This window comes from Coptis chinensis, chromosome 3 (genome assembly GCF_015680905.1).
Source record: "Coptis chinensis isolate HL-2020 chromosome 3, ASM1568090v1, whole genome shotgun sequence".
Classification (NCBI taxonomy): Eukaryota; Viridiplantae; Streptophyta; class Magnoliopsida; order Ranunculales; family Ranunculaceae; genus Coptis; species Coptis chinensis.
The window spans coordinates 25,825,928-25,845,274 of NC_141458.1; the positions used below are offsets into that span (position 1 = coordinate 25,825,928).

General features: G+C 38.1%; 1 long non-coding RNA gene and 1 pseudogene across 1 annotated transcript; both read left to right on the forward strand.

The window, feature by feature from the left end:
• The first annotated feature begins 312 nt into the window (after positions 1 to 312).
• On the forward strand, positions 313 to 1,305 carry LOC147508855 (uncharacterized). Its single transcript, XR_015216451.1, has 2 exons — positions 313 to 408; positions 527 to 1,305. It is a non-coding gene; the product is annotated as an uncharacterized LOC147508855 (long non-coding RNA).
• Positions 1,306 to 4,163: 2,858 nt separating this feature from the next.
• Positions 4,164 to 7,315, forward strand: LOC147508856 (putative serine/threonine-protein kinase PBL22; annotated as a pseudogene).
• Positions 7,316 to 19,347: the final 12,032 nt, after the last annotated feature.

The window sequence follows — 19,347 nt, forward strand, 5'->3', positions numbered from 1 at the left end:
TTTTACTGCAATATTTTTTTTAATCTGGCCATCCTGACATCTCTATGTCTTCATGTTTTCTTTTGTAAGAGCTTGTCATTAACAGATGCTTGTTTTGAGTCAGCAGTATCATCTTCATTATTTTTTTTGCATTTTATGTTTGCCTGATCTCTTTGTCAAGGTCGGCACCTGCTGTCACATGGGCCTACTTACTTGGAGGTTGTTTGGGATTACTCGATAATATATATATAATGAGTGTTATTTTGCTCAAACTTCATTTCTTGTTAATGTGTTAAAATTTGGTCGTCTCATGAACTAATTAATTTGAAGAGCATTCTCGCCGATAAGCTATCACCTATAGCTACTTGGTTCGTTGTTTATGGTTCTCTTGTGAGGGGGAGTTCCTGATTCTCTGCTTAAGTCTCTTAGGTACAGTCCTAGCTTATTCTTGTTTAGCTGTTTTCTATAGTTGCTGCTTGTATATGTTCATATATTCACATTTATTTTGTTTGCCCTTTTGACCGGTTGTGACAAAAAGGGGGAGTAGTACTTCTTTTGTTGTTCCATGTGCAGCTACAGATGAAGTCAAATGAAAAGAGAGGTGTATGCTACTGTGAGGGGGAGAATTGTGTTTCTTTGTAGAACCGGAACCTTGTATTTTTGGTTCTTTATAATTAGCATTGCCCCATTAGCGGGAAGTTTTTTTTATGTAATTTCTAGTTATTGTTTGTAAGATTTTGTCACGAAATCGGCAAAAAGGGGAGATTGAAAAGCCCACACATAATGTTTGGCCCATTTCGTGACTAACCATATTTTGGGTCCATTAGTCAGAGAGCAGTTCCATGTAACTTTGCAAGAAAGAGAGATCAACAACAACAAATTGGATATCGATCAAAACCGATTTTTGAGGGATTGTGATCAAAATTGATTTGATCTTGGAAGTCTGAGTGGTGATATAAAGCAAGAAACGCAGATAGTCGGGGTAAGCTTTTTCAATAGAATAATTCTGGAGATTCCCAAGTGCGTTCAGAAAAAGACTTCATTCATCTTGCCAGTTTAGTGTTCCTATTGTTTGGACGACATGAGATCACTAAGTTGAGTATTTTCCATTCCTTTGTTTATTGTTAGTGGCTCCTGCGAAAGGAGTGATTCTTTTTCCTGCGAAAGGAGGCGAAAGGTTGCAATATTGAGGATTACGATATTCGGGTAATTATGGGACTTGATCCCGTTGTGACGTTGTGAGTATTCTTACTTTGTAACCGATTGATTTATATAGTGAATTTTATCTCACTACCTGAGATAGGTAGTGACGTGGACATTTTTCAGTGATTGGGTTTACTACGTTAAAAAATTATGTGTCTTGTCTTGTTTTTTAACTTTGAATTCATCATATTACTATGTTACTGTTAAAAAGTCACTAGGTTTTTCAGAAATATAGATAAATAATATTTGATTAATAATTAGAATGATTACATTGAGAAAGCAAATGCTTAAATCTCTACTAGTAGTATATCCTATAATGATCGTGGCCTCTTAAATTCATCCGGGTATTTTTCTTACGTATAATGCCCCTGAATGAATATTTAAATCAAAACACAAAAATTCCATTTATAAGGACTAATTGGTCTTTTTGGCTTTTTGTAAATTTATGATACCTATATTGTCCTTCACATTGAAGTATTGCTTAACACTTTTTGAATGGGAGTAATCGGTCATTTCCAGTGGTGATAAATTAAATTCCCAAATCCACGCCACATTTGAATTGTACGCACACCATAAATACCATTTAATTAGACGTAATTAGACGTATAGAAATTGAAAAGACTGGAGAGAGAACAAAAACAACTTACCCCTTGCTCTTCTCGCCTGTTTCTCAACAACCAAAAAATATTATAATTCTTCAAAACAATCCGAATTCTTCATCAAGAACAAACAAAAAAAAAACCAATTTTATTATATAGAAATCCCTACTTTGGCTATTAAAGGTTTGTTTCTTTCATTTCCTTTGTGTTTGTTTTTGGTTTTGAAGCTTCTAATAATGATTACTTTCTGTTCATTTGTTGTTTTTCAGGACAAGAACGTTGTCATTTTTGGTCTCCCGGTAAGTTTTTATCCTCATATTTAGTTCTTTCATGTTTGGTTTTTGTGTTTATGTGATTAGTTTAGTTTTGTCTTTAATTGGAATATGATAATTTAGTCTTAGAGCAGTGAGTGTCCTTGAGATGTATAGCAATACAATCTCAGGATTTTCCAAGTGGGAGTGTTGTTGGGTGGATGCTGTGACAATGTCGGCGAGGCAATCGTCTCAATTTGAAATTAAAAAAAATATGCAATTCACTGTAATGACTTGTGTACATTTACTGAGAATTTGTAAACTGCTTTTTAGATTTTCTAGAGATGGCACTACAGTTTGGAATGATTATGATGTTTGCTTGTGCATTCCCGCTCGCGTTCTGCCTTGCTGCCTTGGTACAATTTGTTAAATATTTTTATTGAGTTATATGTCAGCTTGTATCCTTTTCAAAAAAAGAAAAGAAAAAGAGTAGAATTCTTCATTTTCCTTCTATAGCATAATATCACGAGATCGAACGGATGCATTAAACCGCTTGCTATCTTTGAAAAGGCCTATACCCTCGTGGCTTCTATAACAATTGGGGCTTGGCTAAACATTTTTCAGGTGTGCAATTAATTATTAAGTAATATGTACCTCACTCTTACTGAGGAAGTAACAGCTTACCTCTTACTGTCTTACATTTTGTTGGATGTCCCATATAATCAGTATTATGTACCTCAACATCTTTTATTAACTATTAAATTATCTGTACCTCTGACTTCTTTTAGACCAGTAGAGGAAACTTTACTTTACTGACGTGATAATATATGATCAACACTATTTTTTTTTTTAAATCTCCAAGACAGAAAAAAGTATGCAGGGAGCTTGTGATCTAACTATATTTGTGATTGATATTGGAGCATTCTTAAGGGACTATTGAATATGAATTATTTGACTCCACTTTTCAGTGTGCATATTGTATCATTTGGTTTAGGCAATGCAGCTTGTGAATCATTGTTGACTACTTGACTATTGTTTTATTTCTATGTGTGTTTTCCTGTTCCTTGCATCGCAGGGTGCATTCACTGGAGTTTGTTTATCACAGCATGTTCCTAGCTACAAAAACAACATCGATAAGTTTAAGGCCAAAGGAGTTGATTCTGTAATCTGTGTAGCTGTGTAGCTGTGAATGATCCATACGTTATGAATGGATGGGCAGAGAAGCTTCAAGCCAAAGAAGCTGTATGTTTTTCATGAATTTTATCTATTTTGTCCAAATCTAATTTTTCAAGCCATAAATGATAGTTTCTTTTACATTCTTACGTAGTTCATGCAATGTTCCAGTAATGTGTTAAGTCTTCTTTCATTTTGTTGTTTTTTTTTTTATATGTTGAGCTTTAGGTTGCTTAAGATCCTTTTGTTTTTCATTGTTTTGTAGGCTTTCAGTTTTTTATATTTAGCTATTGAAGGTTTGTTTTGGCACATGGGCCAGTTAGAGACGCTAGGAGTCTTCAAGAATTTTTCTTTATTTCTGGGTTGGATGGAGATTGTCGTTTGTGTGCTCAGCTTATGGAGGCTTATTTGCGTAACGGTAAATATGAAGGTATGTAGTCAATCTTTCATTCAGTTTTGTATTTGATGTTTATTCTTCGAATGATATACGTACTGTTTGCGTTGCTCGCAAAGAAATTGTATTGTCAAGTATTGGTTTGTTTTTCAGAGTTTTAGCAGACAGAGGTACATGTCTTAATATTGTCAAATTGTTACTTCTCAAATTTCAGAAACTTATAGTCGTATAAAGAAAAGAGAGGTAGATTGTGGGTTTTAGCCTTTTAGGGACAAGTTGATAATGGGTTGTACTACTAAATGAACTAATTTTAAAGGTATGAAACAAATTCCAAGTAACTTTACAATGTTCAAATCAACTACTTGCTGCTTTTGTGTGAGTTTGTCATAACATGTCTAAAAGCTCTGTATTTTCATGTTGAGTGCGTCTCATTGCCTTCAATTTTGTATTATGAATATGTATTTACAAGAATCGATGGCTTCTTTTTTTGTAAGTCTCAATACCATAAAATGAATAATTTCGAGTGCTCAACAGGTATTCCGCTTATGGCTATATCTAATTCTTATGGTGGCATTTGTGGGGTTTATTATTATACAGTTATGGTTCTGCTTATCTCATAACAAGAGCATTTCAAGAACTTCCGAGACTGCATGGCTCTTCTGATCCATCTTTTCAAGGCAAGTGTGAATCTTTAATTTTGATTGATAAGACATGTAAAGAGAAAGGAATATAAGAAAACTACTGTTCTATCTTAATTTACTATAAAATGAAGGAAATATGACGTTGATCTTCACCTTTTGTAATTATATGCAGCAGGAAGAAACATTGGGGTTGAATTGTCTTTAGCAGAAGGTAGATCTCTTTCTGACTAACGAGATGCTAGATGCTTCATGTTTGAAGAATTGGTTTTAGCTACAAAGAACTTTAGTGAAATTAATCTGATTGGTGAAGGAAAGTTTGGGGAGGTTTACAAGGGTCTCCTTCACGATGGATTGTTTGTAGCCATTAAAAAGTGAGCTGGTGCACCAAACTAGGATTTTATCATAGAGGTAAGTAGTGCATGTTACTTTCCGGGTACAATTAGTTATAATTAACTTGGAATCTGTGAAGAAATATGTTTAAAATTTCCCAACAATTTTTGAAAATTTGTTGGGGGGGTGGGGGGGTGGGGTTTAGAAAACTGTTAAGAAAACCATAAATATTTCTACTCTGAGTTGGGATTTAGAAAAGCATATACTTCACAATTAGCCAGAAACAATATGCTCAATTTTAACGGTTTAAAATGGCATTTCCTGGTTTGGGAGTGCAACTATCCTTGTGCTACATATGTTTTTCTTATTATTTGATTTCTTAAAGTATATGCTTCTATACATCTTCCAGACTGCGTGCAATTTTCCAGCTTGCCCAGTTTGTCTTGGAAAGACTAGATTCCTTTGAGCTTTCCAAAGTGTCCAGTGTGAACTCAAGTTTCTATTTAATACGTATGAGGTTTTGAAGTTTGATACATTTCTTATGTCTCTCTTATTTTCTTTTCCTTTTCTAAGAGTATGTTCAGATTTCACGTGACCATCAAATAACAAACTGTATCAATATAAGGTTGTATTCTTCCTAGAAATTTTAAAAATCAAATCAACGTAATATAATGACAATGAATTGTTTGTTTGAGGGAGTCAACAAAAGTTATAAATAATTGACAAGTAATATGTATTATATATTAATGTAACATCAATTACGTCACTTTTTTTCCTTTCTCTTTTTACGCTTGAATGATTGAAACTCGATTTTCTATCAGGTTTGCTATCTCTCATCTATTCGGCATCGGAATCTTGTGAATCTTTTGGGTTACTACCAGGAAAATGGTCAACAAATGCTTATCTATGAGTATATACCTAATGGAAGTATTTCCAGTCACTTATATGGTAATTGTCCAGCCATTTATGCGTTACTATAGCTTATAAATTGGTAATATATCCTGGTTGCATATATTAAGAATTCGATCTAATCATTTTGCGAATTTTGTGCTTCATTTGGTATATTTATGTGGATACTTAATTGTTTCTAATCATCACAAACTTCAAAAAGTTTACTGCAGTTCGCAGCTGTTCTTCTGAAATATAGTATATATACAAATTCTCCTCGAATTTTAAATTAAAGTCAGTCACTTAAGTTTCTTGGTTCTCTTTTAAGGTCAGGTTTCTAATGAAAAACTACAGTTCAAGAATAGACTTTCAATAGCTCTTGGTGCAGCTAAAGGTGATCATATGCAAAACAGAGCGCATTGCCTGCTTCTCTGGTATTAGTTTTCACTTTTCATAGTCTTAGTAAGCTAAAATATCTAAAAGTCTTTAGTGGATCTCACCAAATTTTTAGTATGCTTCCTGCAAGACATATAATATATTCCTTGAAGTCCTCTTTAAGACTTGAAAGGTCTTAAACTGCTGTTACCTGAATGATGCTGCCCTGTTTTATTTTCCTGCAGGATTGGCTCATCTTCGTGCCATAACTCCTATTTTGGTGCATAAGAATTTTAAGACGACCAATGTCCTTGTTGATGAAAACTTCATTGCTAAGGTTGCAGATGTAGGGCTTCGCAATGTACTTGGTTGAGTTAACGTTACGGGTCCATCTCATCGAACAATGGATGAAGATGTGTTCTTTGCTCCTGAGTAATGTTATTTTCTACAAAATTCTCCATGCATTAGATCATATTTGCGTGCTTAATATTTCAGTATTTGCAACATTCTTTGCATGCACCTATAATGCAGTTTAATCCCCCCCTCCCCCGACTTTTTTTCCAGATAAATTGTATCAATTGATATAATTTGGAAATTACATCAAGAAGATTATATACGGGTGATAGCAAGTAGCTAATTTGCCACAGACCCCAGTCCGCCCAAGTACCAGTACACCCAAGCTTCTGCATGTATCTTGTAGTCTGAAAGGCCATTGCCTATTTGCCTCTACTATATCATTTGTATTTTCAAATAATAAAAACATTGTGTGTTGTTTAAATTAAGTTAACTGTACCTTGGGATTGGATAAATGCTCCCGGTGAGTATGCGCTTGCCTTGAGACATTTCGTTCTTAGTTGGGCGTTGTGAGTACAGTACATTAGGTATTAAAGTTTAAACCAATACTCAGTTCAACTCCATGAAATTGGTTTCCGAGTATTGCAACATCATTACGGTCTTATGTTTTTACTATAAGTGAATAAGTGATCACGTACCAAAATCATTTTTTCTTTATAGCTTTTGTTTATCTATCTCCTTTTACTGATTATAGGGTGAAAGAATTTGGGAGATTTTCAAATAGAAGTGATGTATACAGCTTTGGAGTATTCCTATTGGAGTTAGTATGTGGGAGAGAAGCTTTGCAATCTAAGTCTTCAGAATCTGATAGAAGCTTGGTTGAATGGGTAATTAAACTCTTAATACAATGCTCTTATATGTTCTTAAAAGATTGATCTTAAGTGGATTAGATAAATCCTCCTCTGATCAGATAATACAGTGCTTTAAAATGAATATTTAGAGCTTTTTGTGTTCTCATTTTTTTTTATAGAGTATTATGTAAGTGTATTAAACTTTGGAACATCTAGCTCAATATCAATTGGCAATGAGTGGAGCCGACCCAGGAACACATATGCTATTATGCAAGACTTTAAAGTTTATACTTCTGATGTGGGACAATGTCCCGTGGGGCATGACTAGAGCCTAAGTACTGCCCAACACATAAATTTACACACGTTTATTGGTTTTCAGTTACTTATTTCCTTAAGTCCGAGGTCCACAGTCCAAAGTCCGAGGTCCACAGTCCAAAGTCCGAGGTCCACAGTCCAAGTCCAAAGTCCAAAGTCCAACGTCCGTATAGTCGTACGTTTTAGTCAAGTTACCTTACTCACGTGGGATTGGTAGGATAGGTCGAGTAAGGGATCGTCCAAACCTTAGGGCTCGGATAGGTTCACAACTGGAGTTACACTTTAAGTGAGTAGGATTTTTAGGTTTCTTTTTTAGTTGGTTTTTTTCTAATTAAAATAACGGTAATGCAAATAAAATAAATTACTACGGTGATTATATATAGGTAAACAAAAGTAGAGAAACAGGGAGAGAGTTAATCATGCTCATGCAAGAATCATTTTTCAACAGTTTTTATTACTAAATCACTACATCTCTAATTCGCCTCGTTTTAGGAGACGACGCCGAAGTATTGATCCCTAGTGCATGCCCACATCTCTAGGTCGCGATTTCACTAGCATAAGGAGTTTCGATAATACCTCATCTCTACGGTATATTATTTCAGCTCCCCGCACAAGTTCACATCATTTGGACGAATTGGGAGAGTTGTCGACACCGCAGAGAGAAGCCCGATCGATCCGAGCATCAAGATCTAACTTTCGATAGCCGATCATTTTGGGACGGGATGTTAATTCTATGCCTAATTCCTAAGTAGTGATTCTATAATATTAACGAGTCAATCCGATTTTCACACGAAGCATAACCCTCCCCCGAGGGGATTAGCTCATCATCATAGAAGGAATAATAAAACTTCTTTGTATACATTAAGTAAATAAATGCGGGACAGAAATTAAACAAGAAAAGAAATGACTGTTATTAAGGTAAAAAATAACTTATCAGTATTAATTTCTTTAATAAAAAAATGGCAGAAGGTAAGTACTGAAGAAAAACTAAACGTAGCTAAAGCATTAATATGCTGAAGAGGTAATAATGAAGGCGACCCCCTCATATATATAGGCTGATGTCTCATGAAGCCTTTAATTGGGTTTCGTCTGTTTGCTAATTTAGACATTCAAAACTTTGAATAACAAAGTTTTGTCTCCATGTAAATCAATTTGATTCAAAGTTTTGTTACGAAACAAAACTTTCATTTAAGGTTTTTGTCCTTTTGTGTTTTGGTTTTTGTCTTTTAGCCCAATTCAATTCAAACATTGAATTGGTACGTGTCTTTCCTCTTGCAAGGTGGCACCAAATTGAACCCATCACTTGCCACCTGCCTATGCTGACTCGTCATGCCTTTGGGCCCGCAGAGTGGGTCCACTTAGTGTGTCCAGTGGCTGCGCCGATTTTGGCGTTTTTACGACTTTTTGTCCTTGCGCAGAGTTCGTCGCCCGGGTCGCTATGGCAGCTTCACTAGCCAACGTCGGCACCTAGATTTATCCGATTTGAGCTTCGGAAGTTTCCTGCCTCTTTATATGTGGGCCCATCCTGCACTGGTTCTGTTCTTTTGGAAACTTCGGCTCTAGTCAGGCTTTGTTGGGCTTCACGGGAATTGAGTGGAAATTCCAAATATTCCCGTATTCTTGTACTTGGCAGCTTCACTAGCCAACGTCGGCACCTAGATTTATCCGATTTGAGCTTCGGAAGTTTCCTGCTTCTTTATATGTGGGCCCGCCGTTCAAGACCGGTTCTCGTTCTTTTGGAAAACCGGTTTTCGCGGGTCGAGTGGGAAACTCCAAGTATTCCCGTATTCTGTACTTTGATGCATGTTTTATCACTATATTCATTTTAATTGGAAACCCGCAAAAAATACGAAAATATAATTATTACATGATTATTAAACACATAATTGACCAAAATGCTATGTCTCCGGGGTTTAATATTACAGTTTTTATCACACCACCCCTTAAACAAAGACTTTGCTTTGTCCTCAAGCAAAAAGAAGAGACATTAAAACGATAAGTGATCAAAAATGTGTTGTCCTAAGCTAAATCTCATTTCGCAGAGTGCGGTTGCATTGACCGTATGCAACAAGGCCTTGAACCACTAGTTCTTCCCTAGTGGACGAGTTATAGCCTCGTGAGAGTTTTCCAGAGAAGATACTCACAAACTTCATTTATACTACAACGACTCAGTAACAAAGGCTTGTTTCTTTAATTAATCTCAGGTATCTAGACATCTCACTAGCAAGGGAAACAAGGATTTTATTCTTTCGAAATTCAAGTTAATATACATACAATAATCGAAACATCTACGTATGAGCATGCATGTAGTGATCTAATAATGAAATGTACGAGCAGGGCTGTTTCTGGATCCTTTGGATAGCGTCCTTAAGTAGGTTCTCACAGGTATGTGTCGAAGCACAATTTCTCTCTTATTTTTCCACTCAAGCTTTGCTATCTCCGGCAGGTGGGCACACGTTTCCTCACATACTCAATGACAGTCAAAGGAGCCGAGTTCGAGAAGTCACAACTACTACTTATTATCACACTATCCTATCCCTAATTGAGCTAGAGGTCTTTATTAGGTGTTATGGGGCTTAGGTGGTAGTGTAAAAGAAACTGGAATGGAAAATTCAAAAATGATAAGTATGAGAGAATAAGGTCTTCGAGATATTTATACTAGAGAAATCCCTTTTTTTTTTTTTTCTTTCCTGCTTCTAACATGGTTTCCATACTTGGATTTTTCAAGCTTTTGTATTCCCTTTTGATTTGATCTTTGGGGGAAATTCTAACCTTGATATTTCTTTTGATTTTTGAAAACATATTTCTATTTTCTTGTTCTTTTCTTCTGAAACAGGTAACTGATTTTGATTTGTGACAAGGTTTTTCTCTTCATTTTCTCAAGACTTCATCCTATTTCTCATACTCATCATCTAGGTAGGCTTATTTATTTGTGGTTACTAGATGGGTAATGATTTTATTGGTGAAGTAGAAAGGATTAATGAAAGGGTTGTGGGCGACTAGCGGTTTTTTTTTTTTTTGGGTGTTTTTTATTTTTTTGGCTATATCGATCCAAAGAAGGCCTAAATTTCGCCTAGGATTTGGGTAGTGATCAAGTAAGTAGGCGTGTGAACTTCTCTATTGGAAGAAGAACTCCTCCTCTGTGTCATTACTCATATATCACACATTTTGAGGCTTTTGGTTAGATTCTTACAGGATATGGAAACTAAGTTGTCTAATCATAGGTCCCAGAAACTTACTGTTGTGTACATTTCATGATAGTCAGTGCATGAATGCTCATGAAAAGATGTAAAAACTATTGTATCACATTATTAAATTAAGTTTCTAAGAACAAGTCCTAATTTTGATGCTATGGTGAGATTTCTAAATATTTTTCATCATAGAAAGAGAAACGAGAATTTGTCACTAAATACGTTTATTTAGACATTAAGTAACTATATACAACTATGCATGCCTAATTTTTGCAAAAGGTTCTCACCACCCCAAACAGTCGGACCTTGTGTCCTCAAAGTGTTAAGAGGAAGAAAGAGTATACCTGAGAGGCTTTGAGCAAAAATAAAGCTGACATCTTCTACAGAAATTTATTGTAACACACTATATATTATACATCATAAAAGTAGAAGCACACTGTTAGAGTAGCACACTGTTAGGTTACTTATTTATTTCACATCAAAACATAAAACAAATATGTACATGCATCAACTCACATTGCCCCAACCTTGAACTGGGGGATAGTCCATCCTTGCCTCGTCCCTGTAGAAATGTCATTCCTTTGCATCCCGCCAATCTATCATAGCTTTCCAGACTTCACTCCACTTCCTTTTTTTTTTTTTTTTTTTTTTTTTTAAATAAGTGTAAGTAGAAGGACAAGGAAAATGTAGATTTACTATCACAATAGATGTGAGAACGTACAACGGTATGGAAACACAACATAATGATACGATGACTTAAATACAAACTTAAATATTAGATAGAACTATATGCCACATTAACAACATGACTATAATAAAACAACCGAGCATGAAGACTTGAGTAGCATATTCAATATGCTGCTGCTCAAACTTTTCTAGTGCATCCATGAATCTTGAACTTGGAGTGATCGAAAAACGTTTTTTAGAATAAGAAGTGTAGAGGGAAGAATGTGAAATGAGTGAATATGGAGGAAGAGTTGAACTTATTTATAGAAAGAAAATTGCCGTTTTCTGACCGTTTTCTGACCGTTTTTTAGATGTGGTTCATGACCGTTTTCTGACCGTTTTTTAGATGTGGTTCATGACCGTTTTCTGAACGTTTTATAAAACGTTTTAAGTATGACATATAAAATATATATTTATATATATGTATCTAATTTATTATTACCAATATATGTTCCTACCTATATAATATTAGATATAGCTAATATATCAAGATAGAAATATTTATGATACATCTACTATTAAGCTGGAAATTGCAAACACGTAAATAAAATATCTGATATAAATATTATACAAAACCGGAAAAAAAAATAAATCTAGCTACTGATGATCCTCAGGTGCTGTAGCGGAATCCTCGGGGTTTGCAGAAGAAGAACCAGGATAATCTGACGAAAGGAAATCTTGATCGGAGCTGTAAGGGTCTCGCGTGAGACCCGGGTTTTAGTAATGGGCTTCTGTCGTCGCGACCGATTCGAGAGGGGCAAGATCCGGTTTTTAGGAAGACGAATCGTGTATTTGTGACGCGTGTTATCGGGTTTTTTGGGTTTAAATGGACCGAGAAATCGATATTTTGGTTGGGCCAAAAATTTTCTCGAAGCCCAAATCAAGCCTAAAGCCCGATTTAAACCTAAAAATCTAAATCGCGCATCCACAACTCGTTTGGACTCGAATTGGACTAATGAGATATCGAAACGATCGGCAGAAAAAAAAAATTCTATCCAATTGTATGAGTCATTCTTGAAAGTCACATTTTTTAAGGGTTTTATTTACATACAAGGGAGATATCGTGAAAAACACCGGATGTCCGTGGAGTCACCATCTTAAATCATAGACAACTGTCATGTCGGCTCGAGTTTAACCCAATCCAGCCCGACTGTGGCTTCACCTCTATGTATTATGGGGTTAGGGCAGGATTGTACCATCCCGGATCGCGGCGCGCTTACGGTCTAATAAAATTTGCCCTTTTACATACACGGGTTATCCTCAAACCGCCCCCAAAGCGGACTCAAAGTAACCAATTCTAGGGTTGGTGCGGTGGAATCCATTGCCCGTTTGTGTTCCAAGTATGCAACATCTAAGGTTTAACACTTAATCCCTTTGTGCAAAACTTAATGCAAAGGAAAAAGGTAACAAAATAAACATATGTACAAGGTGAGTCTTTTAACGCCGGATCCTCAAGATTTAATCGAAGTCTTTTAATGTCGATTCTCAAGATGAATCCCATCCCGTGGGAGAAACGGCGGCGGGCGACGAAGATTATCCCGCGGCTGGTGTTGGTGTTAGACAAAAGTATACCTTAAACTGGCTAGTATCGGATAGGAAGTCCGGGCCTAGACGTAAGGGTGTTTGGCAATGCATACACCCGGCCCATCCTTCAGCGACGCCGCTTTTACGAGCAAAAGAACCGACCATTTCCTATTCGTGATGAGTGAGACTTACACCAAAATGATTAGCTGAAGTTCGCGAGGTAGAGAGTAGAAAAGGGAAGAGAAGGAAGGAGGTGAAATTTTGGGTACCCATCGGATTTCATCGAAAAGCACGTTTGCTTTCGTGGTGCGAAGACATTTATACTCGGTTACGTAAAAGAGTTTTCGTGGACTAAGGTTCCCGCGCTTGCAACCACACACCTCAAAGAACTTTGGAGATCATAAGATAGAAGATGCCCGGCTACCAAAATGGCATTACCCTCTATAGAAACAGGATCGAAAGCACGCTTTGGGGCGAAATATCTAGTCGATGTATATCTTTGGATTCGAAGAAGAGTCACATTCAACATCCGGTGAGCGTAATTGTGGTAATATTTTAGGCGTTGTCCATTGACTTGAAATTCACTCGTTATCTTTTGGATTAAGCAAAGAGATTGCCCCATAATGTTTCACAAACCTGACAATGAAAGGACCGGACCATCGTGTTTTCAATTTACCGGGAAAGATGTGTAACGGGTTGTCAGATAAAACTTTTGGCCAATTTTGAAATCCTTACGCCAAAATGTGCTTGTTGCGGCACTCTTTTCATATTAGCTTTGTAGGATTTTGAGAGATCATAAGCATCACTCGAATCTCCTCCAGTTCATTTAATTGCAGTTTTAAGCTTCACTTTGCCTCGATGATATTGTAATTGAGGCTTTTGATGGCCCAAAAGGCACGGTGCTCAAGTTCAACCGGGCAGGATGACAAGGTTTTCCAAAAACAATGCGGTAAGGAGACATCCCTATAGGTGTCTTAAATCTCGCTCGGTATGCCCACAAGGCATCCGATAAGCGTAGAGACGATCCTTTCTTGATGGGTTGACAGTTTTCTCGAATAGACTTTATCTCTCTGTTGGAGACTTCCACTTGGCCACTTTCGTTTGTGGGTGGTATGAAGTAGCAACCTTGTGAGTAACTCCATATTTTTCATTAAAACCCAAAAATTTGTTACAAAAATGTGTACCCCATCATCGATGATAGCTTTGGGAACACCAAAACGAGAAAATGTTTTCTTTACAAATCTCAACGACAGTCTTATGGTCATTCGGCGACATGCGAAAGTGCCTCAATCCATTTGGACACATAGTCTACAAGCGACTAAAATATATAGAAAACCTTGAGAAATAGGGAAGGGTCCCATAAAATCAATGCCCCAAACATCAAAAATTTCCACAATCAATATAGGATTTAGGGGCATCATATTTCGCTTTGGTAATTCGACCTAGGTGTTGACAACGAATGCAAGCTACGCAATGTTAGCGGTGCATCGCGAAAAAGGGTAGCCGATAAAAACCACATTGTAACACCTTGGCCGCAGTTTTCTTTCCACCGAAATGACCTCCGCAAGATTGTTCATGGCAAAGGATAAAACGCGTCGGTGTGTTCCCGGTCGGGAATGCAAACCGAATGAGTTGGTCGGAACAATACTTAAAGAGGTAGGGTTCATCCCGTAAATAATATTTTACTGAGTGGATAAGAACTTTTATGATCGGGGACGTGACCAAAAGGAGGGGACTTCCCCAAGAACTAGGTAGTTAACGATATCCGCGTTACCATGGGGATGAGAAAATAGAGTACAAGTATTCGATGCGGGAAGGAATCACCGATAGCTTCGTAATCACTATCGATGTCACCAACCAGCCTTGATAAATGGTCGGCTACGACATTTTCGGTTCCTTTCTTGTCTTTGATTTCCGGGGTGAATTCTTGTAAGAGAAGGATCCAAATGAACAATCGTTGTTTTTCGTCCTTTTTCGCGAAAGTAAGTACCGAATGCGGCATGGTCAAGATATACTATGGTCGATGTTCCAACTAGGTAGGGCTTAAACTTATCCAAAGCATAGACAACAGCTAGGAACTCTTTTCAATTGTGGTATAATTACGTTGGCGCCGTTAAGAGTTTTACTAGCGTAGTAAATGACAACGGGTTTGTCGCCACGTCGTTGGCCTAGCACGGCACCAATAGCAAAGTCGCTAGCGTCACACATCAGTTCGAATGGTTGAGACCAATCAGGGGGTTGAATGATAGGAGCGGTAGTCAGAGCGGTTTTTAGAGTATCAAAAGCTTGTTTGCAATTGAAATTGAAATCGAATACTGCATCCTTAAGTAGGAGATTGGTTAAGTGTCGAGCAACTTTAGAAAAATCCTGAATGAATCTCCTGTAAAACCCAGCGTGGCCTAAAAAGGCACGGATATCCCGAACTGTACGTGGGAAGGGTAGCGAAGAAATTTTAACAATTTTAGCTTTATCAACCTCTATCCCGTCTTTTGAAACAATATGACCTAGAACAAGTCCTTTGGTAACCATGAAATGACACTTCTCCCAATTGAGTACCAGATTTTTCTCTTCGCAACGCGTTAATACTTTAGAAAGGTTGGATAAACAGTCGTCAAAGGAATTTCTGTAAATGGAAAAGTCGTCCATGAAGACTTCCATATAACGTTCCACCATATCACTAAAAATGTGAAGCATGCAGCGTTGGAAAGTGCCTGGGGCATTACAAAGACCAAAAGGCATTCGCGATGCGTATGCAAAGGTTCCAAAGGGACACGTGAAAGTTGTCTTTTCTTGATCGGCGGGATCGATGACAATTTGGAAGTATCCGGAATAGCCATCAAGAAAACAGTAGTAGGCATGACCGGCTAAACGTTCTAGCATCTGGTCAATGAATAGGAGAGGGAAGTGATCTTTACGGGTTCTGGCATTAAGTTTGCGATAGTCAATGCAAATTCTCCATTTCAAAGGAATGCGAGTGGAGATGCACTCACCACTTTCATTTTGCACAACTTGAATGCCGGACTTTTTGGGAACAACGTGGATGGGACTAACCGATCCACTATCCGAGATAGGGTATATGATACCCGCGATCAAATAAACGTAGAACTTCCTCTCTCACTACTTCCTTCATGGCGGGATTAAAGGCGGCGTTGTGGTTCTCGTGATGTCTTTGTGCCGCATCAAGATGTATACGATCGCGTGCATATGCTAGGGTATATTCCCTTGATATCATCTAAGGACCATCCGATAGCGAGCGGTGTTCACGAATGACATGAATCAAACGCGTGCCTCTTGCGTAGTCAGTGAGCGAAATTATTATAGGGTGACTACCATCGGAATCGAGATGTACGTACTTCAAATCAGGGGGTAGAGGTTTTAAATCCGGAGTTGGAGGATTGGGGATCAAGGATTCGTGAGGGATCATCTCTTCAATGGAAAAGAGCGAATCCGGTCCTTCTGAATTAGTTTTTGATTTGAAGCGTTAGGGTCAAATAGTGGTACCGACTCTAATAATGCATGGACATCCCTTTATGCACGAAGTCATCGTCAAACTCGGATTATCAAAAGAAAGAAATTGGTGTATCTCGTCTGGGGGAAAAGAGTTTGCGAAATAATCATGCTCCAGACTATCAACCAAGCTAATCTCGCCCTCTATTATAGGATCGGGAAACTGTTTCATTAATTTGAACACGTTGAGTTCGACAGAAAGGTTCCCGAAAGACAATGTCATTGAACCATCCCGACAATTTATAAGAGCGTTGGCAGTTGCAAGGAAAGGACGTCCCAAGATGATAGGGATGGAGTCACAGGCTACTTCAGTATCTAGAATGACAAAATCAACTGGATAGTAAAAATCTTGGACCTTTACTATAATGTTCTCTACTATGCCTTTTGGGTACTTGATGGAGCGATCCGCGAGTTGCAGAGTCATATTGGTAGGTTTCAATTCATGAAGACCTAACTGCTTAAATAAGTAGTAGGGAAGTAGGTTAACACTGGCACCTAGGTCTAAAAAGCGATGGCGGTATAATTTGTCATGGCAACGCATGGTACGGTTGGTCGACTGGTCCTTGTAATTTTTACCACACCATTGGTAGTGGTAATCGAGGGAAACCGCCGATGAGGAACGCTTGTTGAGGTACATTCATGACGTCGTTTGGTGGTGCACATGTCCTTCAAAAACTTGGCATGCTTGGGCAAATCGTTAAGCGCATCTAGGAAAGGTAAGTTTATGGTCAAATTTTTGAAGGTTTCACGGATCTCATCAAAATGTTCGTCATGTTTGTTCTTTACCAAACGGGCGGGGAACGGAGCTTTTGACGGAATCGCGACAAGGATCAATGGTATCTTTTCCTAGGGACGTAGGTGTAGATTTTGATGGTACAACCGTCCGTTATAGGTTGCGAGGTATGAGTTGGAAGGGCGTTAGTCGTGGCTTCCGTCGATTCCTCGTCGCGCATAATGATATTATTGTCGATGGTTCCGGCCGTAACGAAGAGTGGTAATGGCATTTACCTCACCCGGCTTGGATTACTAGGTCCCGGTGCATTGTTGAGTTCAAAGCGCGTGTTTGTAGGCTTAGGGTTTGAACCGCCGCCGGGGAACACGCCACTTTGACTTTTATCCCCGAGCTGGTGAAGAGACATTGGATAGAAGCTAGGATTTGATTCTGTTGATTCATGTATGTCAGGAAAGTTTCAGCCGTTTTATCGGCTGTGGATTGTACTAAGGGAGCAGCAGGAACTAGTTCTCGGTTATTATTCACGGGTTGATTTTGGTAGCCATATCCTTGGTTAGCGGGAACAAGGTTGCGGTTGTTTTGGTATCCCATATTTGCGTTGTTGGGAAAATTACTTTGCCCTTGCTGAAATTGTGGAGGATTTCCTTGACGATAGGAATTGTAGTTCGGGTGGTAATTGACAGAACGCGTTGTTGCCACCTGAAGGAGCTTGTTGTTGGACAGGGGGTGCCCAAGCTAAATTCGGATGTTGTCGCCAAGGTGCATTAGGGATGTTGAAAGCACAAACCTCTTCAGCAGGTTGGGGAGGACACTCGTATACCAAAGGACAATAAGAATCGGCGTGCTCAGGACTTAAGCAAAGAGGGCATGGGGAAGCGTTGGCCATGACACATTTTGGTTTTTGTTCATTTACTTGTACCGAAAGAGCATCGACCTTTTTGTTTAAGGATTCGATTAGAGTTTTTAATTCCGGATCGGTTTTGACCTCGAACATAGACGTAACTTTGGTAGGAGTGTCTTTAGAAGATCTAGAAGAATCAGTGTTTCCCCAATGGGTGCTTCGTGAGGCCTGTTTCTCAAGAAAAGTGTATGCTTCAGTAGCGCCCTTGTCCATGAAACAACCGCCGTTCATGATATCTAATGTTTCCTTTTGATGGTCAGAGAGACCATTAAAGAATGAACGGACTAATACAGCGGTGTCGAGTTGATGATGGGGACATTCGAGAAGTAGATCAATAAATCGCTCCACGCTTCGAAAAGGATTCACGGGTGTCCGGGAAAAGAATTGAATCTTTTGAAGCATTTTCGTAGTTTTCGAAAGTATAAAACTTTATCATGAATGCTTGAACAAGTTTGGCCCATGTGTCAATGGATTGGGCGCTTGTCCGGCGAGCCAAACCGAAGCTTTATCGACTAAGGTGAAGGGAAACAACCTAAGCAAGACTTGTTCGTTAGTAACGGTCGGATGGCTTAAAAGTGGTGACTACTTGTTGCATCCGACGAAGATGATTGTATGGTTTTTCATGGTCTAAACCATGGTAAACAGGTAACAAACCGAAAATGTTTGGCGGAATACTGAAAAATCACCTACAATCGCGATCGAGTTTAATGCAGGAAGCGTGTCCTTCCCGTAAAGGCAAGATAGAAACCGAAGGGGTTTTCGACCGTGAGATTTTCTTCACCATAATTAAAGGGATAATGGAAACGGAGATGTTTGACGAGGTTGATTTACGGAGGAGGAACTATGCCTAGGAGATAACATAAACAGATTGTTTCTTGTATTTTCGACGATGATATGTAAGTTCTAATTCCTTATGTTTACCGGACCGTAGTCTCATACAAATATGGATTTTAATTTAGTGCTCATAAGGAACGAATAATGACCGGAGTTTTTAGAAGTTAGGGAGGAGGAGTTGAAGCACGTCTTCCCGAAGTTGTTGTTAACTTCGAAAGGGGAAGCTAGGATAGCGTGTGAATATTCCAAAGAGGGTTACCCGAGAGAATTGAGGGAGGTTGTTCGTGCTAGCACGTTCCTTAATTATTAGGCAACCTCATTTTTTTTCTCAAGTTTCTAGGCAATCGATGGAATAGGATGATGATTTATGATGGTGTATTATGTGGGGTGTTATTAAGATGATTTAGATGAAATTTTTAATTACTATGATTTTTTTTTTTTTTAATTTACGTAATTAGTGTATTATGGAGACGTGATTACTTAAATATGCAATTAAAACGATAGATGCTAAAATAAAACTAACTAACATATACTAGTTACGCAGAAAAGTCTACCCATGCAAATCTATATTACCTATAATGCAACTATGTGTAAGTTATAATGAGCTAGGGGAATGTCGAGAACGAACTCATGCAATT